The sequence below is a fragment of the Bufo bufo genome, chromosome 7, assembly GCF_905171765.1.
Source record: "Bufo bufo chromosome 7, aBufBuf1.1, whole genome shotgun sequence".
NCBI classification, from domain to species: domain Eukaryota; kingdom Metazoa; phylum Chordata; class Amphibia; order Anura; family Bufonidae; genus Bufo; species Bufo bufo.
The window spans coordinates 145,421,608-145,446,373 of record NC_053395.1 but is presented as its reverse complement, the minus strand read 5'-3'; the positions used below and the strand labels follow the sequence as shown (position 1 = coordinate 145,446,373).

At 43.6% G+C, this 24,766-nt stretch overlaps 1 long non-coding RNA gene across 1 annotated transcript; it reads right to left on the bottom strand.

The window, feature by feature from the left end:
* Positions 1-54: 54 nt before the first annotated feature.
* LOC121009015 lies at positions 55-24,632 on the bottom strand. Its single transcript, XR_005780665.1, has 3 exons — positions 24,622-24,632; positions 17,576-17,580; positions 55-1,594 (listed from the first exon to the last, which is right to left on the bottom strand). It is a non-coding gene; the product is annotated as an uncharacterized LOC121009015 (long non-coding RNA).
* Between the last annotated feature and the right edge of the window lie 134 nt (positions 24,633-24,766).

The following is a 24,766-nucleotide window of genomic DNA, read 5'->3' as shown; positions in this document are numbered from 1 at the left end:
TAATAATAATAATGAAGGATTTTTTTTATGTTTTTTTTTTTTTTTTTTGTTTTGTTTTGTTGCTTTTAATATTTAAATCTCTTAAAGCGCTATTCCAGGATCAAATAGTTTTTTACATTTCACCCCCTCCCTACCTTTACCTGCTGCCGCCTCTCAGTTCTGTCCTAGGCCATCTTCACTGCACTTTGGAACCCTATGTGAACTTACAGCACGGACAGAGTCACATGTGCCTCTGCAGCCAATGGCTTAAGGACACGTCATTAACTACAGCAGCCCATGTGACCCCCCCCCTTCCGTACCCGACGTTTACACACTGGTGCCAAAGTGCAGCCAAGTCTTGGACGGAACCAAGGCGGTAAGTATGCCTCCTTACAGGTCCGACGGTGAAGGGGTGGAAATTAAAAAACAATACGGTCATGGACAAGCTCTTTAGGGCTGGGTTCACACCTGCATTCTTATTTTAGTTGTTCTGTTTGCCATAGGAGCAGAACAATGAAAATAACAGCAGTGCCCAAATCTGTCACATGGCCAAAGGACACTGTTGACTACAGTGGGATCAGTCAGTTTTCCATCATGGTGTCCGCCATTTTACCAGAGAAAATCGTGCCATGATGCTGCCCTGTTTTGACTGTTTGACTGAATGTGTGACGGGGGGGGGGGGGGCTACTAAAGGGCCACCATCACACATGTGAACATATGTTTTCAAAGTTTAGCCTAAAAGTGGCTAAATGGCCAACAGTTTTGCCGTTATCCTTCGGGGACGCTGTAGATTCATGAGGAAGTAAAGCTAGAGCTAACTGTAACATAGCACGTAGTTGTAGATATTGGTCTCTTTGTCTTTGTGAAGCAACATTTTACCATTTACTGCTTGAACTTCCCATTTAGTGGTATAGTAGGGCTGGATACATCCTTAGCTTTTTCCTGCAGACAACCACTATCCAGACCTGAGTGGCTGAAACATGTCACCTACTATATAGTTTCAATGCTTCGGACAATAGTAGATGCCACAGCAGCACACAGACGCGGAGATCCCCTTGTCCGGCATGGCACTGGTCTCATACCAGTCCTGTCTCAGGCTCATTGACCAGCCTTTCTGGGACTGATGCCAGCTCTTGGATTTTTAGACTTCACTTCAAATAAGGAGGACCTTTCAGCGCTCGTGACATGCCTGTTTTAGTAAATACTTGCAATTCCCATAAAAGAGAAATGCTGGAGTATCTTTTCTTAGAACTCTTGTACCATTCCTCTGTTATTGCTCCTGGAAATGTATGAATAAGTATGTTACCATTTCTCATGTCAACGGACTGTGTCCCTACACAGTTTAATGTTAGTACTGTGTGTAAGGATGCACCAAATTGACAAGAACCAAGTATCAGTTTAGTCATACATTTCTAGGAGGAGTTCTAAGAAAATATGCCCTGAGCATCATTACATGAGGAATAAAAGTCCCCATAAGTCCCCTTTCGGATGAATGATAGGAAACTTGTCCGTGTTCTGGACGATGAACATGGAGACCACCCATGGATGGTGTCCTTATGGGGTTTGGTTTTCTCGCAGAACCACTCAATTGAGTGATTGAGTCATGTTGGAAGTCCTTGCAGAAAATCGCTCATGAAGATACCCTTACATTTGAATGGGTCAGGGTTCAGTCCGGGTGCTGCCCATTATAAACTCTGACAGCGCCCAGATGGAAATATTGCCCGTGTGAAAGAGGCCCTAAACAGACATGTTAGGCAAGATGACCGATCCTCCTTAGCCCTGTACATTAGCTGCTCACATGTAATTACCGGTACACCATTACTGCAGGACCTTTTATGCGTGTGGAGAAGCTTTCTGATATGGGTGATTATCATTTCACTTTATCTTGTTTGTAGGCTTCAGTTTTCTGCAAGTGTCCTAATTATTTTAAAATCAACCCCATATTAATCTGTTGCTGAAAATGAGAAAAAGAGACAATGTGATATAACCATTCCAAAGTAGAGTTCTTTTCCTTTGATTGTCATCCTGTATATTTGCCATGACATAGCCTGAGGGCCTAGCAATAGACAAATATTTCTTAAAATTAACAAAAAAAGAAAAATATATCCAATTATTTATCCTGAAGACAAACCGATCTGTTTTTAAATCTATATTTAATTCCTTGTATTTATGTATATAAGCCTCATTGCACCATATAATATTGTATTCATTGTTTTTATGTTATCACCAATAAACCTTTTCAATCTTTGTACTTTTTAACAGATTTTGAGCAGATTTTTTTAAACAATGCATGTATTATAAAGTATAACATTATTATAATTAATGGTTAAACTCAGGCCCTTGGATCCCCCCTAACTGACAATGTATCGCCTCAGTTTATGTATGGTAGCAATTAGTAAGACCCCATTCACACGATCGTATTTTTGGTCCACATCCGATCCGTATTTTTTGGTGGATTGCACATGGACCCTTTCATTTCCATTTGTCCGCACTGTGTGCTGTCTGCATCCGTATTTACGTTCCGCAGTTCCACAAAAAAGAATGTCCTATTCTTGCCCGTTTTGCAGACAAGGATAGGCATTGTTAAGAGGTCCGCAAAAAAAAAAAAAAGGATGCAACACGGACGTCATTTTTGCAAGGTACATAAGGTTGTGTGAATGCACCCATATGGAGATCCTTTAATACACTGACTTGATGGCGAGCTTCTGGTAATTGTGCCTATAAATGGTTACCAGTCTAACCAAGCAGTGCTGTAGACCAGGCATGAGAGAACACCAGCATTGGGCATGAGGGGTAGTTCAGACAACTTCAGATTTCTATTGGAGTTAGATTCTATCCAACCTGAGCCACTGTGAAAAGTCAAGTGCATATCCAGACCTCTCAAGTTTACACCATCTACAGGATTAGTAAATATGCCCAATTATATCTATATTGGCATATTATTTGTGACATAGCCGCATCTTTATATTTGTTTTCTTTATATATTGGATAGAGCGGTGCATTTATTTAAGAACAACCCCTACGTTCATGGCAGTTGTCTTCTACTCTATATAACAAGTGTTGAGTTTGTACATGGACCAAAGTATGTATCCACCAGTCTCTATTCTTGGGGAAGAACAGCCTGGGGTTATGAAGAACATTGCAGCAGTTTGGATCCTTCATGTCACCAGAGGTCTGTAATGGACAAAAATGAGGCGCAGACTAAACACTCTGCATCTATTGTAAGCGAATGTGATGTTTTATAACCTATTCACATTTTCCACAAAAAAAAAACCTGAGTGTATTTCTGTCTATGGCATGGACAAAATGACGTTCATTCTTCTTGTGGATTTTGCGCATTGAATGACAAACGCGATAATCATCTACATATACCTACAGTCGTGGCCAAAAGTTTTGAGAATTACATAAATATTGGAAAAGTTGCTGCTTAAGTTTTTATAATAGCAATTTGCATATACTCCAGAATGTTATGAAAAGTGATCAGATGAATTGCATAGTCCTTCTTTGCCATGAAAATTAACTTAATCCCAAAAAACCTTTCCACTGTATTTCATTGCTGTCATTAAAGGACCTGCCGAGATCATTTCAGTAATCGTCTTGTTAACTCAGGTGAGAATGTTGACGAGCACAAGGCTGGAGATCATTACGTCAGGCTGATTGGGTTAAAATGGCAGACTTGACATGTTAAAAGGAGGGTGATGCTTGAAATCATTGTTCTTCCATTGTTAACCATGGTGACCTGCAAAGAAACGCGTGCAGCCATCATTGCGTTGCATAAAAATGGCTTCACAGGCAAGGATATTGTGGCTACTAAGATTGCACCTCAATCAACAATTTATAGGATCATCAAGAACTTCAAGGAAAGAGGTTCAATTCTTGTTAAGAAGGCTTCAGGACGTCCAAGAAAGTCCAGCAAGCGCCAGGATCGTCTCCTAAAGAGGATTCAGCTGCGGGATCGGAGTGCCACCAGTGCAGAGCTTGCTCAGGAATGGCAGCAGGCAGGTGTGAGTGCATCTGCACGCACAGTGAGGTCAAGACTTTTGGAAGAAGGCCTGGTGTCAAGAAGGGCAGCAAAGAAGCCACTTCTCTCCAAAAAAAAAACATCAGGGACAGATTGATCTTCTGCAGAAAGTATGGTGAATGGACTGCCGAGGACTGGGGCAAAGTCATATTCTCCGATGAAGCCTCTTTCCGATTGTTTGGGGCATCTGGAAAAAGGCTTGTCCGGAGAAGAAAAGGTGAGCACTACCATCAGTCCTGTGTCAGGCCAACAGTAAAGCATCCTGAGACCATTCATGTGTGGAGTTGCTTCTCATCCAAGGGAGTGGGCTCACTCACAATTTTGCCCAAAAACATAGCCATGAATAAAGAATGGTACCAAAACATCCTCCAACAGCAACTTCATCCAACAACAGTTTGGTGAAGAACAATGCATTCTCCAGCACGATGGAGCACCGTGCCATAAGGCAAAAGTGATAACTAAGTGGCTCGGGGACCAAAACGTTGACATTTTGGGTCCATGGCCTGGAAACTCCCCAGATCTTAATCCCATTGAGAACTTGTGGTCAATCCTCAAGAGGCAGGTGGACAAACAAAAACCCACGAATTCTGACAAACTCCAAGAAGTGATTATGAAAGAATGGGTTGCTATCAGTCAGGAATTGGCCCAGAAGTTGATTGAGAGCATGCCCAGTCGAATTGCAGAGGTCCTGAAAAAGAAGGGCCAACACTGCAAATACTGACTCTTTGCATAAATGTCATGTAATTGTCGATAAAGTAATTGTCGATAAAAGCCTTTGAAACGTATGAAGTGCGTGTAATTGTATTTCACTACATCACAGAAACAACTGAAACAAAGATCTAAAAGCAGTTTAGCAGCAAACTTTGTGAAAACTAATATTTGTGTCACTCAAAACTTTTGGCCACGACTGTATATAAATATGTGTGTGTGTGTATATGTATGTATATGTGTATATATATATATATATATATATATATATATATTTATTGTGACAGGACCAGGGGGAAAGTGGTAGAAGGAGTCTACATTTCACCTAGGTTTCTGTCCTATACGTTCTAAAAAAGCAGCCAGGGAATTGACAGCAAGGAAAACTAGGTTTTCTCTTTGCAAGGGTTTTGTTATAAAACCTGGTTAGAAGGGCCTGGCTGCTTGGAGCAGGGAGAGTTGGGTGGGTCCCTGCTCCAATTAGCCACTCCAGGTATTCAGGGTAACTGTGGCTAATAACCTTGGAACCTGAGTGTGCTATAAAAGGGCAAACAGCTCACTAGCTGATCTCTCTGCTCCTGGGAAGAACCCTGCTGGGTGAGTGAAAAACAACAGTGTGTTTTGTTGATGGAGCTGGGCACAGGCTCAGTTTCATGTAGTTAGGGACTACTGCCTGTTTAGAAGTAGTGGCCAGACGGCCAGGTATTTCATTTGTTTTGAACTGTTTTGTTTAATTCTTTTTCTGCAAAAATCAATAAAACTGGCTGAGGCCAGTTGCACCATACTTGCTTGGACTGGACTGTGTTTTATGTGCCTATAGCGCCCGTCTATCCCAGGAGACGGCGGTCCTGTGAGCTAATCCCGCTACATATGGTGGAGGCTGCGCTGGCACAAAAATCCAGCAAGTTTTATGTCCTGGGTTAAGTCTGCTGTTCTGAAAAAAACAAACAGTGCAGATATGGAGGAAGTGCTGAAACAGCTGATCCAGGCTAACATACAGCTCCAAAAGGCGAATGCTAACCAGCAGGAAACCAATTGGTTGTTCATAGAGACTACGCAAGCTGGTTTCAGAGAACAGCAATCGCTTAATAAAAGTCTGGTGGAGCAGATAGCGGTGCTGGCTGAAAGGCCCCATGTCCAGGAGGAATCCATCTCTGTGGGGAGGAGAGTGAAAGCTTCCCTTCAAAAAATGGTAGCAGGGGATGATGTGGAGACCTACCTCACCATTTTTGAAAGAGCCGCTGAAAGAGAGAAACTCCCAGCCGAACAGTGGGTAGACACCCTTGCTCCTTTTCTGAGTGGGGAGCCACAGAAAGCCTACTATGATTTGAGTGAGCAGGATGCCAGACAGTACCCAAAACTGAAAGCAGAAATTCTCGCTCGCTTGGGTGTAACATCTGCAGTCAGAGCCCAGCGGGTGCACAACTGGACTTTCCAATTGGATAAACCAGCGAGGTCGCAAATGTATGATCTTTTTCACCTGGCTAAAAAATGGCTACAGCCAGAGGTATCTACAGCCACTCAGGTGGTGGAAAGAGTGGTCCTGGACCGGTTTGTTCGTGCTCTACCAGTTCGGATACAGCGCTGTGTGGGACAAGCAGACCCCAGGGATGTGGATCAACTCGTCGCCCTAGTGGAGCGGTATCTGAACACAGAGGAGTATCTCCAAGACCTCTCTCCTACTTGGCCGGCCCCAGGGAGCCAGAAGTCTACTGATCGCGGTAAGACTGTTCCTAATCTAAAGGGGGCGAGGGAGGGCCGTAAAGTAGGAACTGAGACTGACCTATTAGCCAGACCTCTTAAGCCAGTTAGCCCTAGACAGCCTTGGGCGATCAAAAACATTGTTTGCTGGCGATGTCAAGGACTGGGCCACGTGGCTGCCAACTGTCCTTTGGCTGATGAGCCTATGGAGTGTGACAGTGGGCGGAGGAGGTCATTGTTTGCGGGACTTGCCTACTCTGCCTTGCCGACCCCAGATATGGAGCGACAAACTTGCAGCTTGGTGATTGAGGGACACTCAGTTCAAGCTCTGTTGGACTCTGGTAGTCTAGTGACTCTTGTGCATGGCAGCCTGGTGGACACTAGGAAGCTGCAAAAGAGACAGATGGGGGTCATCTGCATACATGGGGATACAAAAGAGTACCCCACTGCTATAGTCTCTTTTGAAACCCCGTGCGGGAAAGTAACCCATGAAGTGGGGGTTGTAAACAGTCTGTTGCATACTGTCATTGTGGGGTGTGATTTTCCTCTGTTTTGGAAAATGTGGAATATGCTTGATAAGTGTTTAAGTGGGTCTGCTGTAGATCCCATTCCCCTGGCTGAGACTGAAAATGTGCAAACAGTAGGGGTGACCCAGAGAGAAACCGAGAATTTTCCCTTAGCAGTGCTTGCAGGTGATACTGATGATGTCCCGGAAATTGGTCTCCCTGACTTGCCAGTCTCCAATGATAACTTTGGGACAGCTCAACTCAGGGACCCTACATTAATCCACGCATGGCAAAATGTGAAAGTGGTCAATGGGGTACCTCAAGATACTGGGGTAGAGAAAATATTTCCCCATTTTTCTATAGAGAATGAACTCTTATATAGAGTTGATGAGCAAAATGGACAAGTTGTGGAGCAACTTGTGGTCCCAAAATCGCATCGCCAAAAGGTGATGGATCTAGCCCATTCACATGTGCTAGGAGGGCACTTGGCTTATGGAAAAACCAAAGACCGGATTTTGCAGAGGTTTTATTGGCCCGGGGTACATAAAGAGATAAAAGAATACTGTGATTCATGCCCAGAGTGTCAATTACACAACCCGGTAGCGACCTTTAGGAGTCCGTTAGTGCCACTCCCGATTATTGAAACTCCCTTTGAGAGGATTGCAATGGATTTGGTGGGACCTCTTGTTAAGTCTGCCAGAGGTCACCAATACATTTTGGTTGTCCTTGATTATGCTACCCGCTATCCTGAAGCAATACCTCTAAGGAAAACCTCTGCAAAAGTGATAGCCAAGGAGTTGTTCCAGATGTTTACTAGAGTGGGCATACCTAAAGAAGTACTCACTGACCAGGGGACGCCCTTTATGTCAAAGGTTACAAAAGAGTTGTGTAAACTGTTGAAAATAACTCACTTGCGTACCTCAGTTTATCACCCCCAAACGGATGGATTAGTCGAAAGGTTCAACAAAACCTTAAAAGGGATGCTCAGAAAAGTGGTGGCACAGGATGGGAAAGACTGGGATTGTCTTTTACCATATCTTATGTTTTCTGTACGGGAGGTGCCTCAAGCATCTACCGGATTTTCTCCGTTCGAGTTAGTGTATGGTCGGCACCCTCGGGGTCTTTTGGATATTGCCAAAGAGACCTGGGAGAGTGAGGCTACACCCTACAAAAGTGTGATTGAACACTTGTCCCAAATGCAGGAAAGGATTGGAAAAGTAATGCCCATTGTAAAAGAACACTTGCTGCAGGCCCAGGAGAGTCAGTCCCGGGTTTACAACAGGTCGGCTAAAGTAAGAAACTTCAACCCTGGGGATAGGGTATTAATCCTTGTCCCCACAGTAGAAAGTAAATTTTTGGCCAAATGGCAAGGACCTTATGAAATAGTTGAGAAGGTCGGAGAGGTGAATTACCGGGTTCACCAACCAGGTAGACGTAAGCCCTACCAAATTTATCATGTGAACCTAATCAAACTCTGGAAGGACCGAGAGGTGTTAGCAGCTTACAGCAGTGGGAAAAAGGAATGTAGCGTTGAGATACCAGAGGTAAAAATTGCAGACACTTTGTCGGGATCTCAAACCCAAGAGGCAAAGGAGTTTGTACAGAAAAATAAAGATGTATTTTCTGAGCTACCTGGTCGAACAGATATAATTAAACATGATATTGTAACCGAAGCAGGGGTCAGAGTCAACCAAAAGCCTTATAGAATACCTGAGGCTAGACGTAAAGCTGTCTCCCAAGAAGTCCAAACAATGCTTCAGTTAGGGGTTATAGAGGAGTCCCATAGTGACTGGTCTAGTCCTATAGTCTTGGTTCCCAAACCTGATGGCACCATACGTTTCTGTAATGACTTCAGGAAACTGAACACTGTCTCAAAGTTTGATGCTTACCCAATGCCTCGAGTGGATGAGCTGATTGATAGGCTTGGTAATGCTAGGTTCTTTACCACATTAGATCTTACAAAAGGTTACTGGCAAGTACCGTTGACTGAGGGGGCCAAAGAAAAAACTGCTTTTAGTGTCCCTGATGGCCATTTTCAGTATGTAGTCCTTCCCTTTGGTTTGCATGGGGCCCCGGCCACATTTCAGAGGATGATGGACAAAATTTTAAGACCACATTGTAGATACGCAGCTGCCTATTTAGACGATGTGATAATCCATAGCACGGATTGGGAAAGTCATCTACCCAGGGTAGAAGCCGTCCTGAATTCTATTAGGGAAGCAGGGTTGACAGCGAATCCCAAAAAATGTGCCATTGGGCAAGAAGAGGCAAAGTACTTGGGGTACATGATTGGGCGAGGAGTTATAAAACCTCAAATAAACAAAGTGGAAGCCATCCAGAGCTGGCCAAGGCCTTTGAACAAAAAACAAGTCAGAGCATTCCTAGGTTTAACTGGTTATTATAGGCGTTTTATTGAAAATTCTGCCAGCATTGCGAGCCCTTTAACAGACCTTACAAAAGGGAAGGATTCAACCATGGTCAAATGGACCACGGAAGCGGAACAGGCCTTTCAGAACCTGAAGCAGGCTCTATGTGCCCACCCAGTGTTAGTCACACCAGATTTTAAAAAGGAGTTCATTGTGCAAACAGATGCCTCGGATGTTGGTATAGGGGCTGTGTTGTCGCAAGTAAGGGCTGGGGAAGAGCATCCTGTAGTGTACTTGAGTAAAAAGTTAAATGAACATGAAAAGAAATACTCCATTGTAGAAAAGGAGTGTTTGGCAGTTAAGTGGGCGATAGAAGCTCTCAGGTATTATTTGGTAGGGAGAACATTCAAACTGGTAACTGACCATGCCCCCCTTAAATGGATGTGCCAAAACCGTGAGAAAAACAGGCGAGTGACCCGATGGTTCATGTCTCTTCAAGATTATAGTTTTACAGTTGAACATAGGCCCGGGCGTCAGCTTGGAAACGCTGATGCCCTGTCCAGGATGTACTGTTTAAGGGCACAGAGTGTTCCTACCCCAAGGTCGAAACAGGGGGGGAGGATATGTGACAGGACCAGGGGGAAAGTGGTAGAAGGAGTCTACATTTCACCTAGGTTCCTGTCCTATACGTTCTAAAAAAGCAGCCAGGGAATTGACAGCAAGGAAAACTAGGTTTTCTCTTTGCAAGGGTTTTGTTATAAAACCTGGTTAGAAGGGCCTGGCTGCTTGGAGCAGGGAGAGTTGGGTGGGTCCCTGCTCCAATTAGCCACTCCAGGTATTCAGGGTAACTGTGGCTAATCACCTTGGAACCTGAGTGTGCTATAAAAGGGCAAACAGCTCACTAGCTGATCTCTCTGCTCCTGGGAAGAACCCTGCTGGGTGAGTGAAAAACAACAGTGTGTTTTGTTGATGGAGCTGGGCACAGGCTCAGTTTCATGTAGTTAGGGACTACTGCCTGTTTAGAAGTAGTGGCCAGACGGCCAGGTATTTCATTTGTTTTGAACTGTTTTGTTTAATTCTTTTTCTGCAAAAATCAATAAAACTGGCTGAGGCCAGTTGCACCATACTTGCTTGGACTGGACTGTGTTTTATGTGCCTATAGCGCCCGTCTATCCCAGGAGACGGCGGTCCTGTGAGCTAATCCCGCTACAATATATATAGAAAAAAAGGATGGTCAGCAGCACTCTATTGATGTGCCAGGTGCAAATCCCAAAATACTCCTGGACAGGGAGCAGTGTAGATATAGGAAGATGAAAAAATGAGCAGCACTCCGGTCTTGTGGTAACAAATAGGTGATGTTTTATTCACACCCAAACGCAATGCAGCATTTCAGCCCTCTCAATGGAGCCTTTGTCAAGCTAGTGAATACAGTGCTCTCAATACATTATATAGGTGAAGCTCATTACAATAGCATAATTGCTCATTAAGAACATATTCAGTGAACAAGAGTATAAAACAGTGAAAATATGGTTCTTTCTTCATAAAATATTACAATGTGTCAATATATGTGGACCATCATAATGGCCACATATTATACATATATGCGAGTCAGTTATAAATCAGTGTTACATACATAATTAGTGTTACTCCCCACATATAATACAGCTGTGCAAAGCAGTGTTAATTAATTATAAATTAAAAGAGGGACAAACCCACGCTACGAAATCCCATAGTGCGATCCGATATTGGCGTCTTCTGGTGTGTACTACGCAAGCGCCGGCTTACATCAACGGATCGCGAGAGTCCGCAACATCCCGCGCATGCGCACAACACAGCGCGCCAATGCTGGGATGCTTCCAATGTTCGCGGCTTCTCCCCAGATCCCGCGGTATCCCGCGCATGCGCACAATACAGTACGTCAGTACTGGGATGCTTCCAAAGTTCGCGGCTTCTTCCCAAATCCCGCGCAAGCGCGCACAGCTTACTATGCATGATCAGGAGGTTAGAGACCTATGTTGTCACAATGTGACCATGGTAACCGTGCTGTCGCGAGGTATAAAGGATCAGTAAATGCATGGAAAACGTTGACTGCAGTCAGATCCTTAGGCCGAACCAGACCCAGGTTCCGATCACTGCCCCTCCGCTTCCAGCAATATTAGACGGGGGTAGTGAGGATGCCGGTGTTACACACAGGACCCGCAATCATTTCTGAGTGCATGGACCTATGCGGAACAGTGGACCGTGACATTCTCATGTCACATGTCCCTCGCTCTCCCATCTAACATCATCACATATCCCCCTCTGACCCATACAAAAACCCCACATTGTTCCAAAACTGGATATTGTTATATATACAGGTCTCAAGTCCCCTCAGCATGTCTTATAATAATTGGACATAGGGAGAAGTCCACAAGGTAGATAATATAATATGGGCACAGACAATATATGTAGATCGCATAGGGATTTCATATCGGGCAATGTCCTCTCAGTTAAGACAATGATCTCCATTGAGAGAGTCTGAAAAAATGATGATCTGAAAAAGATGAAAAAAAGGGATAAATAAAGAGCACAATCTTATCCTACACACTTTCAAATAAAAGTCAAAAGATCCCACTGGTACAAGATTAAGTCACCCTAAAGTCAACGTTAAGTCCACGAGGCTTCAAAGTTTGTAATTTATAGATCCAATATAGTTCCCGTTGCTTCAGTGTCAGTGACCTGTCACCCCCTCGTCGTGGCATGGTGACCTGGTCAATGAATGACCCTGAAGCGTAGGTCCTTCTCAGTGTGTCCAACTTCTGCGAAGTGTTTTGACACCGGTAGATCCAGTCTCTTCTTCCTAATTGAGTATCTATGGTTATTTAATCTTGTCTTGACGTCCCATGTCGTCTCTCCCACATAGAGAAGACGACAGGGACATTCCAATAGATACACTACATAGGAAGAATCACAGGTCACATGATGTTTAATTGTATATTCTTCTCCTGTCTGAGGGTGTGTGAAGGAAGCCCCCCTTAGCATAAGTGGGCAGTTCACACATCCATGGCAGGGGAAGCAGCCTTTTCTGGATGCACCAAAATATGTGCTAAAGGAGATCTTATTAGTCCCGATGTCTGCCCGTACTACAACAACAAAATTGGTGACATTTTGAAGGGGCATTGGCCCATATTGGGTAGTAACTTCAAATGCATTCCCGAATTTGCCAATCCCCCAATGATGTCGTATAGACGTACACGCAACATTAAAGATCAGCTAGTACGGGCAGACATCGGGACTAATAAGATCTCCTTTAGCACATATTTTGGTGCATCCAGAAAAGGCTGCTTTCCCTGCCATGGATGTGTGAACTGCCCACTTATGCTAAGGGGGACTTCCTTCACACACCCTCAGACAGGAGAAGAATATACAATTAAACATCATGTGACCTGTGATTCTTCCTATTGGAATGTCCCTGTCGTCTTCTCTATGTGGGAGAGACGACATGGGACGTCAAGACAAGATTAAATAACCATAGATACTCAATTAGGAAGAAGAGACTGGATCTACCGGTGTCAAAACACTTCGCAGAAGTTGGACACACTGAGAAGGACCTACGCTTCAGGGTCATTGACCATCTCAATGGAGATCATTGTCTTAACTGAGAGGACATCGCCCGATATGAAATCCCTATGCGATCTACATATATTGTCTGTGCCCATATTATATTATCTACCTTGTGGACTTCTCCCTATGTCCAATTATTATAAGACATGCTAAGGGGACTTGAGACCTGTAAATATAACAATATCCAGTTTTGGAACAATGTGGGGTTTTTGTATGGGTCAGAGGGGGACATGAGAATGTCACGGTCCACTGTTCCGCATAGGTCCATGCACTCAGAAATGATTGCGGGTCCTGTGTGTAACACCGGCATCCTCACTACCCCCGTCTAATATTGCTGGAAGCGGAGGGGCAGTGATCGGAACCTGGGTCTGGTTCGGCCTAAGGATCTGACTGCAGTCAACGTTTTCCATGCATTTACTGATCCTTTATACCTCGCGACAGCACGGTTACCATGGTCACATTGTGACAACATAGGTCTCTAACCTCCTGATCATGCATAGTAAGCTGTGCGCGCTTGCGCGGGATTTGGGGAGAAGCCGCAAACTTTGGAAGCATCCCAGTACTGACGTACTGTATTGTGCGCATGCGCGGGATACCGCGGGATCTGGGGAGAAGCCGCGAACATTGGAAGCATCCCAGCATTGGCGCTCTGTGTTGTGCGCATGCGCGGGATGTTGCGGACTCTCGCGATCCGTTGATGTAAGCCGGCGCTTGCGTAGTACACACCAGAAGACGCCAATATCGGATCGCACTATGGGATTTCGTAGCGTGGGTTTGTCCCTCTTTTAATTTATAATTAACACTGCTTTGCACAGCTGTATTATATGTGGGGAGTAACACTAATTATGTATGTAACACTGATTTATAACTGACTCGCATATATGTATAATATGTGGCCATTATGATGGTCCACATATATTGACACATTGTAATATTTTATGAAGAAAGAACCATATTTTCACTGTTTTATACTCTTGTTCACTGAATATGTTCTTAATGAGCAATTATGCTATTGTAATGAGCTTCACCTATATAATGTATTGAGAGCACTGTATTCACTAGCTTGACAAAGGCTCCATTGAGAGGGCTGAAATGCTGCATTGCGTTTGGGTATGAATAAAACATCACCTATTTTTTACCACAAGACCGGAGTGCTGCTCATTTTTTCATCTATATATATATATATATATATATATATATATATATCACATATATTTATTTATATATATATATCACATATATTTATTAATTATATGCCGGCGTCTTCTCTTCTGGGTGTAGAGCTGACGTCATCGGCGCAGGCGCACTGAGGAAGGAGCAGCCACGCGCAGGCGTGGGATTTCAGCAGCAGACAGGGCCAGCGGAAGGACGTGAGCGCTCGCTGGCCCCGTCAATCAAGTGGAGAAGGGGGTGTTTTTTTAGACCGAGGATGTGACGGCTACCAGCAAGTAACTGCCCAACTTGCTGGTAGTGAAGAAATTTGCATATCACAAAAGTACTATTTTTAAAGAATTTAAAGCACAGCCAGAGGTAAGAGGGGTATATATGGACTCTGCGTACATTAGCAATTATATTAAGTCCAATACTGAAAATTGCTGTTTGGGGGGTGACAGAAGCCCTTTAATTTTAGCCGTTTATACTTGTTACCTAAAGGGATAAAAAAAAATTGTGCAATTACTCAATGTGGATTTGAAGCTCTCCCATTTATCCTCTGTATTATTTTGTGACAGTAGCTGCTCCCAGTCTATGCCCTGAAATGCTGCCCTCAACCCAGGGAAATTAGCCTTTTTGAAATTCTGTGTCTTTGCTCTGCCTGACAGAGTTTGCTTTTTATAGTTTAGGGGGAATATAATTATATTGTGGTCACTATTACCTAGTGTTTCTCGAACAGTAACATTACCAACAAGCTCTGCATCATTAGAAATTACCAGATCCAACAGAGTATCGCCCCTAGTAGGAGCCTCTACAAACTGGCCCATAACTTAGTCCTGCAGCAAGTTGAGGAATTTTCTCCCCTTTGAGGTTGAGGCAGTCAATATCTGGGAAGTTAAAATCTCCCATTATGACCACTGTACCAGCCTGTGCCGCCCGCTCTATTTGGTTATACAGTTGTTTTTCTATCTCTTCTGTGATGTTAGGGGGTCTATAGGTTACACCAAGTATTATTTTTTCAGTTTTTATATCCCTTTGAACTTCCACCCATAAGGTTTCCACATCCTCACCATCCACACCCACAAATGTCTTTCACACTTGTCTTCAGATCACTACTCACATACAGGCACACGCCACCACATTTTCTATTGACCTGGTCTTTCCTAAATAGTGTAAAACCCTCAATATTAACATCCCAGTCATGCAAAGAGTCCAACCATGTCTCAGCCACACCAACTACATCTATGTGTTCTTCTAGTACCATAGCCTCCAGCTCCCCCATTTTTCTAGCTAGACTTCTGGCATTGTGAAAATACATTTTAAATTACTATTACCTGTAAAGTGAATATCTAGGATTTTTTGGTTACCTTGGTTTTTGTATGTAACCGGTTCTTGTTACCAGCAGTTCTATTTTTCATAAATGTATAGTTATGCCAAGTCTTCTCCCTATTTTCCTCGCTAACCCCAGCCCCCACTAAATCCCCACTGTCCCCTTCTATAACCCACTCTCTATCTACACTATCTACCCCCTTATTAGTATGACCCCCCCCCCCCCCACACCCCCCAGATCCTAGTTTAAAATCTCCTCCAGCCGTCTAACCATTTTTTCCTCCAGGGCAGTTGCACCCTCCGTCCCTACTGTAGAGCCTGTAAATGACTGAGAAGTTGGCCCAGTTCTCCATGAACCCAAACCCTTCCTTCCTGCACTAGCTTCTGAGACACTTATTTAACTCCCTAAGCTCCCGTTGTCTCTCTGGTGACGCTCGTGGCACTGGTAGTATTTTGGAAAACACTACCTTGGAGGTTCTGAACTTGAGCTTCTCACCTAGTTCCCTAAAATAGTTTTTAAGGACCTTCCATCTCCCACTGACTTTGTCATTGGTGCCAATATATGTACCATGACCGCCGGGTCTTCCCCAGCCCCACCCAGCAATCTGTCAATCCGATCCGCAATATGCCAAACACGAGCACCTGGCAGACAACACACTGTTTGGCATTTACGGTCTCGGCGACAGATGACCCTGTCTGTTCTTCTAATAAGAGTCCCCTACTACCAGCATCTGGCTGACCTTTGCTGCACTCCTTTTCCCATCCTTCCTGCAATGGTCATCCTCCTGGTTGCTAGGAGAAACACCCTGGAATAAAATGGAAAATTTGCCAAAAAAAGAAAATCGAATTTCAGAAATTTCATCTCCATTTGCCAATAACTCTTGTGGAACACCTAAAGGGTTAACAAAGTTTGTAAAATCAGTTTTGAATACCTTGAGGGGTTTAGTTTCTTAGATGGGGTCACGTTTATGGAGTTTCTACTCTAGGGGTGCATCAGGGGGGCTTCAAATGGGACATGGTGTAAATAAACCAGCCCAGCAAAATCTGCCTTACAAAAACCATATGGCATTCCTTTCCTTCTGCGCCCTACCGTTTGGTCATAAAGCAGCTTATGACCACTTATGGGGTGTTTCTATAAACTACAGAATCAGGGCAATAAATATTGAGTTTTGCTTGGCTGTTAACCCTTGCTTTGTTACTGAAAAAAATGGATTAAAATGGAAAATTTGCCCAAAAATTTAAATTCTTAACCACCTCCCGTCCGCCCATAGACTATAAACATCCGGGAGGTGGTTCTCTATTTCTGAATGGACGTTCCAGAACGTCCGTTCAGAAACTGCAGCTGCACGCTAATCGTGCAGCTGCTGATCAGGTTGCCCGCTGTCAGTGACAGCAGGGCAACCCAAAAAGAAGGCATGGACAGTGCCCAGGTGTCCCTGCCTTCTGGATCGCTGCATACACAGCGCTCACCGAGCGCTGTGTATGCAGAGCAAGAAGCGCTATGTGCTACCAGAGAGTGCAGGAGCTGTGTGATGTCTTTCACAGACCTCGATCAGCCCTGCACTGAGGCTGTATTGCGCTGTACAGCCTCTCTGGGGGTGCATTTCTCCTGTAACTGGGGCTACTATGTCAGCCCCAGTTACAGGAGAAATCAACCGTGAAAAAAAGAAAAAGTGAAGTAAATGTCCCCCAGAGGTCTTGTATGATCTTATGGGGGACGAAAAGTACAAACTAAAAAATAAAGTGTTAAAAAAATAAAATAAAAAAAGGTTTCACATGTAAAAAGAAAAAGGTTTTACATGTAAAAAAAAAAAAATTCCCCAATTAAGGAATAAAAAAAAATGTTAAAAATAGAAAAAATTAAATAAAATAGACATATTTGGTATTGCCGCGTCTGTGACGGTCGGCTCTATAAATATATCACATAATCGACCCAGTCCAATAAACATCATAAAAATAAAATAACTGTCAAAAAAAGAAATTTTTGTCACCTTACATCACAAAAAGTGCAACTCCAAGTGATCTAAAAGTCATATGTCCCACAAAATGGTACCAATAAAACCGTCACCTCATCCCGCAAAAAATGAGCCCCTACAATTAGAAAATCTCTCAAAAAATAAAAAAACTATAGCTCTTAGAACATTAAAACATAATTTTTTTGTTTCAAAAATGCTATTATTGTGTAAAACTTTAATAAATAAGAAAAAGTATACATCTGCTCTATAAAAATGTCACTTGACTGAACCCCTCAGGTGAATGCTGTAAAAATAAATAAATAAAAACTGTGCTAAAACAACCAATTTTTTGGTCACCTTGCCCCATAAAGTGTTTTAATCATGATCAAAAAATCATCTGTACCCAAAAATAGTACCACTTTGTAGGGCCTCATGCACACGACCGTTGTTTGCTTCCGTGTCCGTTCTGCCGATTTTAGCGTTTCAGGTGCGGACCCATTCATTTCTATGGAGCCGTTGAAAATATGAATAGTGCACCGTTTGCCATCCGCGTCCGTGATCCGTGAGCCACATAAAATCCAGGGAATGCAGGTCAGCATGCAAGCCAAGTACACTTTGCTTGTAACCCCATCCGGTGCCATTACAGCTTTGATCGGATCCAGGGATGCAAGTACCAACAAGCTGTAATGGCACCGGACGGGGTTACAAGCAAAGTGTACTTGGCTTGCATGCTGACCTGCATTCCCTGGATTTTATGTGGCTGTCATGGCCCATGAATAGGTAGGAACAAGAGTTAGGGACCACTCAATTGAGACGACCTTGACGCGGTGAGTGGCTTACTATGCTTTGGCCAAAATATAAACCAATGTCTCATCCAGCATGGAGGGCAGAGTGCTGGATGTAGTGTGCGATCACATTTGCATTTTCCGTTTGTATATGTATTTCGCCATAGTGATCTGCACCTGCAGGCAGGTTGTGCTGACTCAACCCCCCACTTTTTTTCTTTGTAGCATGTATTGGAGGCGTGGCGATCTCCTTGGAGTCATGCACACCTGACCAGTCAATCTGTCCTGGAGGCTGGTTTTAAAGTCAGTATAAAACTGAGTCTGCTTATATAGAACCTACCATTAGCCATCTGGCTCCAGGAGAAGTATATGGTGGGTTCAGCATGCATGTTGGTACTTGCATCCCTGGATCCGATGAAAGCTGTAATGGCACCGGACGGGGTTACAAGCAAAGTGTACTTGGCTTGCATGCTGACCTGCATTCCCTGGATTTTATGTGGCTGTCATGGCCCATGAATAGGTAGGAACAAGAGTTAGGGACCACTCAATTGAGACGACCTTGACGCGGTGAGTGGCTTACTATGCTTTGGCCAAAATATAAACCAATGTCTCATCCAGCATGGAGGGCAGAGTGCTGGATGTAGTGTGCGATCACATTTGCATTTTCCGTACATATAATTTTTGGTTGCTCTATATTACACTTTTTGTGAGGCAAGGTAACAAAAAAATAGCTGTTTTGGCACCATTTTTATTTTTTATTTACAGTGTTCATCTGACAGGTTAGATCATGTGGTATTTTCATAGAGCAGGTTGTTACGGACGCGACAATACCAAATTTTTGGGTTGTTTCTTTCAGTTTTACCTAATAAAGCATTTTTGAAAAAAAAGTTTTTTTAGGCCGAGTTCACACGAACTAGCGGGCCGCAATGCACGATCGCCGGCCGTAGGTCAGCCGCATCGGATCGCGGACCTATTCACTTTAATGGGTCTGCGATCCGGCCGTTCCGCTAAAAGATAGGACTTGTTCTATCTTTTAGCGGAAAGGAAGTACGGGACGTAACCCCACGGAGGCACTCCGTAGTGCTTCCGAGGGGTCCCGTCCCGTGCGGCCGTTCCGCGATTCCGGATTTGCGGACCCATTGAAGTGAATGGGTCCGCATCCGTGATGCGGAATTCACACGGAACTGTGGCCGTGTATTGCGGCCCGCGATTTGCGGGCCGCAATACGGCCACAGATCACACACGTTCGTGTGAACTCGGCCTTAGTGTCTCCATATTCTGAAAGCCATAGTTTTTAGGTTTTTTTTGGGCAACTGTCTTATGTAGAGGCTAATTTTTTTCGGTATGAGATGACAGTTTGATTGGTACTATTTGGGGTGCATATGACTTTTTGATCACTTGGTATTACATTTTTTGTGATGTAAGGTGACAAAAAATTGCTTTTTATTTTTATTTTTTTACGGTGTTCACCTGAGAGGTTAGGTAATGTGATATATTTATACAGCAGGTTCTCATGGACGCGGCGATATCTAATATATATACTTTTTAAATTTATTTGTTTTACACAATAGCAGCATTTTTGAAACAAAAAAAACGTTTTAGTGTCTCCATATTCTGAGAGCCATATATATTTATTTTTTTTGGGCGATTGTTTTAGGTAGGGTCTAATTTTTTGCGGGATGAGATGATGATTTGATTGGTATAATTTTGGGGTGCGCATGACTTTTTGATTGATATTACACTTTTTACTGTGTTCACCTGAGGGGTTAGGTCATGTGATATTTTTATATAGCAGGTCGTTACGGACGTGGCAATACCTAATATGTATACTTTTTTTATTTTATTTAAGTTTTACACAATATCATTTTTGAAACCAAAACAAAATCATGTTTTAGTGTCTCCATAGTCTGAGAGCCATATTTTTTTTTATTTTTGGGCGATTGTCTTAGGTAGGGTCAAATTTTTTGCGGGATGAGATGATGGTTTGATTGGCACTATTTTAGGGTGCATATGACTTTTTGATTGCTTGCTATTACATTTTTTGTGAAGTAAGGTGACAAAAAATGGCTTTTTTGACACCGTTTTTATTTTATCTTTTTTACGGTGTTCATCTGAGGGTTTAGGTTATGTGGTATTTTTATAGAACAGGTTGTTATGGACGTGGCGATACCTTTTTTTAGTGTCTCCATAGTCTGAGCCATTTTTTTTTTTTTTGGGCGATTATCTTAGGTAGGGGCTCATTTTTTGCAGGATGAGGTGATGGTTAGATAGGTACTATTTTGGGGGACATACGCCTTTTTGATCGCTTGTTGTTGCACTTTTAGTAATGTAAGGTGACCAAAAAATGTTTTGTTACCACTGTTTTTATTTTATTTTTTTGACGGTATTCATCTGAGGGGTTAGGTCATGAGATACCTAATATGTCTACTTTTCTTTTTTTCCCTATTTAAAAAAATATAAAAATAGAAACAAGGCGGCTCACCTCCAATCCGAATGGAATTAGGTGCTCACGTAAATGTTTACCCCAAAAACAAACTAAAAGTGAATATATGTAAAAAACGGGCACTCAGATCATAAGTTGTTGCATTGGAAAAGTTTATATAAACATACCATTATACATTTAAAATAACGTTTAAAAATAACATTAAAACATATTTGTATAAAAACAAAATTCGATAAATTTTCAATCGATTTTATAGTCGACTTTGATGGTATAAATCGATGTAATAATCGACTCTTAGGACTGATGTGAATTAGTCAGTTGAAGTGTTCAAAAGAATCGATCTTGAGGGCATCGACTATTTGAAAAGTCTCAAGAGTATCGATTATTTGAAAAAGGCCACAAAGGATACTGGAGAAGCAGCAAAACACAGAAGCTTTAGATGACTTTAAAGCAATCTTTTCAGATAGTGTTCCCAATGTTTAGCATGTAAAACCACTTATATTTTCTTTAGCAGGTTGATGAACATATGGAAAAAGGTATGTAAGCAGTCTCTTTGTTATGTCTTCACCACTGCCAGTGGTTTTTGTTCGCTGCAATCTGTAAAGAGGTGACGTATAGAAATCACGTGGGATGCCACGTGAAGACGCCACCAGGTACGTGATTACCATTTGAAAAATTCGGATAATCATTCAAAAGCTTTGAGAGTTTCAACTGAAGCCTATATCCATTTCAAACTAATGGAAAAAGAAAATATCGCTGATTAAGCGTGCGGTCTATTTTGTCGAACAAAAACCACTGGCAGTGGTGAAGACATAACAAAGAGACTGTCACGGCTGAGGATGGGGGAAACCCTCAGCCGTGCGATATTCTGAAGATGTCCGGTCGCTACTCGGCCAGGAGGACAGAATTCGGGAGCAGGTCACCTCCTATAGCTTCCCTAATTTGACCCTGACTCCTAGCTGCATGAGCCGACCTTGAAGGTAGGAGGGCTCATGCTCAGGAACCTCGGATCCCTACTGACCCTCTGCCGATCCCTGAACTAGGAGCTGGGTAGACCACCTGTTCCTCCTGGATGCGGAGAAACAGGAGTCTAAACTGGCCAAGCAGCAGGGAGAAGGGGAACAAGAACAGACCTATGAATATGACAGGTGAACCAAACAGTTCCACACTAACCTGCCACAGCCTTGCTGACTAGAACTTGTGCTCAGAAACGCTGTCCACACAAACATTAGACAAACAGCACACACATAAGAACCAGGACATCCATAGCTGCAATAAAAACCAAAAGCATAGGACATCAACTAAACATCAGGGATTTGGATTTATGACCGGAAGGGTGGCCCTTACTGGAAGGATGGTCACAGGATACCAGGAGGACGACTCCAGCAACATGCCTGGAGTACCCCTCAAGCTTCTGCCATCCAGCAGGAAGCTAAATAACCCAAGCGGCCACACCCACACACACACTAGGAAAGGAGCTTAACCCTTCCATCACCAAACCAGGTAAGTGTCACTTAAAGGGTAAGTGTACAGACATCAAACTCCCTTTCACCAAACATAAAAAGTGAACACTAAAACCACACGTTGCCAGAGCCAACCGCATGCTATGACAGCGAGCAGCCTAGCCACCAGCTCCAGCTGCTTCACTGCCGACCACATCATGTTGCCAGCGGCAACCACACGTGAGGCAACATACACAGAGCCCTCACCTGTGATTGACAACAAAAGGAAACCGCTGACAACAGCATGTGACCAAAGAGTCACGACCATGACCATGGTTGTGACAGAGACTGCTTACATACCTTTTCCCATATGTTCATCAACCTGCTAACAAAGAAAATATAAGTGGTTTTACATGCTAAACATTGGGAACACTATCTGAAAAGATTGCTTTAAAGTCATCTAAAGCTTCTGTGTTTTGCTGCTTCTCCAGTATCCTTTGTGGCCTTTTTCAAATTATCGATACTCTTGAGACTTTTCAAATAGTCGATGCCCTCAAGATCGATTCTTTTGAACACTTCAACTGACTAATTCACATCAGTCCTAAGAGTCGATTATTACATCGATTTATACCATCAAAGTCGATTGAAAATTTATCGAATTTTGTTTTTATACAAATATGTTTTAATGTTATTTTTAAACGTTATTTTAAATGTATAATGGTATGTTTATATAAACTTTTCCGATGCAACAACTTATGATCTGAGTGCCCGTTTTTTTACATATATTAAAAAATATAAATATTACTTTAATTTGGGAAAGGGACACTTTTTTCTTTTACTTGAAACAAATTTTTTTTGTAAAACTTTATTTTTTTAACTTTTTTTTCCACTTTATTTTTTTTCCACTTTGGAACTTCCCCTTTACAATGCATCACAATACTTCTGTATTGTAATGCATTGGCTGTAAGTGTATTAAACACTGTAATACACTTACAGCCTGCTTCCTTTGAGATCCAGGGGGCTGGATCTCATATGCTGTCACGGAAGGCGGCCACGATGCCTAAGGAAGGCAACGGGCTGCCTTCCCTGCCATCAGGTCCCCGTCACAGCAGAACGGGGAACCAATGGAAGCTCTCTCCCTCTCCATACATTGCACGTGCCGCGGTCAGTGCTGACCGCGGCACATCAAGGGTTAATGTGCTGGCATCTGTGTTTTCACCGATGCCGGCGCATACAGCCCTGGTCTGGCTATCAGTGACTGCCGGACCTCTGCCTCTGATCGGGCGGGTGCAGCAGCTGCACTCGCCCGATCAGCGCGCCGTAATAGTACTGGCCTGGGCGCAAGTCAGCTCCCGCTGCGCCATGCTATTACAGCGCTGGGCGGAAAGGGGTTAAGGGCCCTTTAGACAATCGCACAGATTATTGCTGATTATTATTGATAGTAACGCTCGTTAGCGATGATTGGGTGCGGCGTAAATGTACCGCCAATTACTTAATGAACGAGCGAAATGAAAAAATTATCATTTAACGGCAGCAGATGTGCCATGTAAACACGATCTGCTGCCGGCAAACAACGAGTCTTTATGTAGAAGAACGATGGTATTAGCGAACACTCCTCCCCATACTCTGGAGGAGATCATCGCATGTGAGGCCTCATGCACATGGCCATTATGCAGCCGTTCCGTGCACTGGGGACCGCAACTGCAGTCAAGTGAATGGGTCCGCATCCGTGATGTTTGCGGGCCGCCAGCCGTGTGCATGAGGCCTCAGAGCACACAGCAATTACTTGTCATGATTTATACCTGGTGGCCAGACCAGAGTAGTTTGGAGAATGACAGGCTGTTATGAGTAGAGATCAGTGAGGGAGATTGATCAAAACATGTGCTAAGGAAAACTGACTTAGTTTCCCATAGCAACCGATCAAATTCCACCTTTCATTTCTCACAGCTTCTTTGGAAAATGAAAGGCTCCTTCTGATTGGTTGCTATGGCCAACTAAGGCAGTTGTCCTTTGCACCAGTTTTGATAAATCTCCCCCATTGAGTCTGAACTTAAAGGGGTTCTGCACTTTGTTTTAACTGATGATCTATCCTCTGGATAGATCATCAGCTTCTGATCGGCGGGGGTCCGACACCCGGGACCCCCACCGATCAGCTGTTTGAGAAGGCAGCGGCACTCCAGCAGCGCCGCGGCCTTCTCACTGTTTACTGCCGGCCCACAGACGTCACGACTAGTATCAACTAGCGTGGGCGGGGCTAAGCATTCAAGTGAACAGAGCTTAGCCCCGCCCACGCTAGTTGATACTAGTCGTGACATCAGTGGGCCGGCGGTAAACAGTGAGAAGGCCGCGGCGCTACTAGAGTGCCGCTGCCTTCTCAAACAGCTGATGGGCAGGGGTCCCGGGTGTCGGACCCCCTCCGATCAGAAGCTGATGATCTATCCAGAGGATAGATCATCAGTTAAAACAAAGTGCAGAACCCCTTTAATGGAAGGTGGAGCAGGGCTCATAAGTAATGTTGAACAGCAAGAACAAATTATGATGGCTTTCACTTACTGCGTTCTCCTAACCCTGCATCACCTCCTCACCTCCTGCAGAGAAGATAGCCCCCACTACCCTGCTGCTGTCAGACACCACTCATGATGCTGGCTGGTCTCTGATGAGTTTTTTAAAGGAAGGAGTAGGGCGTTGCTCTTGCTCCTGCTCCTAGCGGCTCCGTTCAGCTAATGTCAGCCAGTTTAATAGGGTTAATTCTGGTGACAGAAACCCTTTAATACTCATG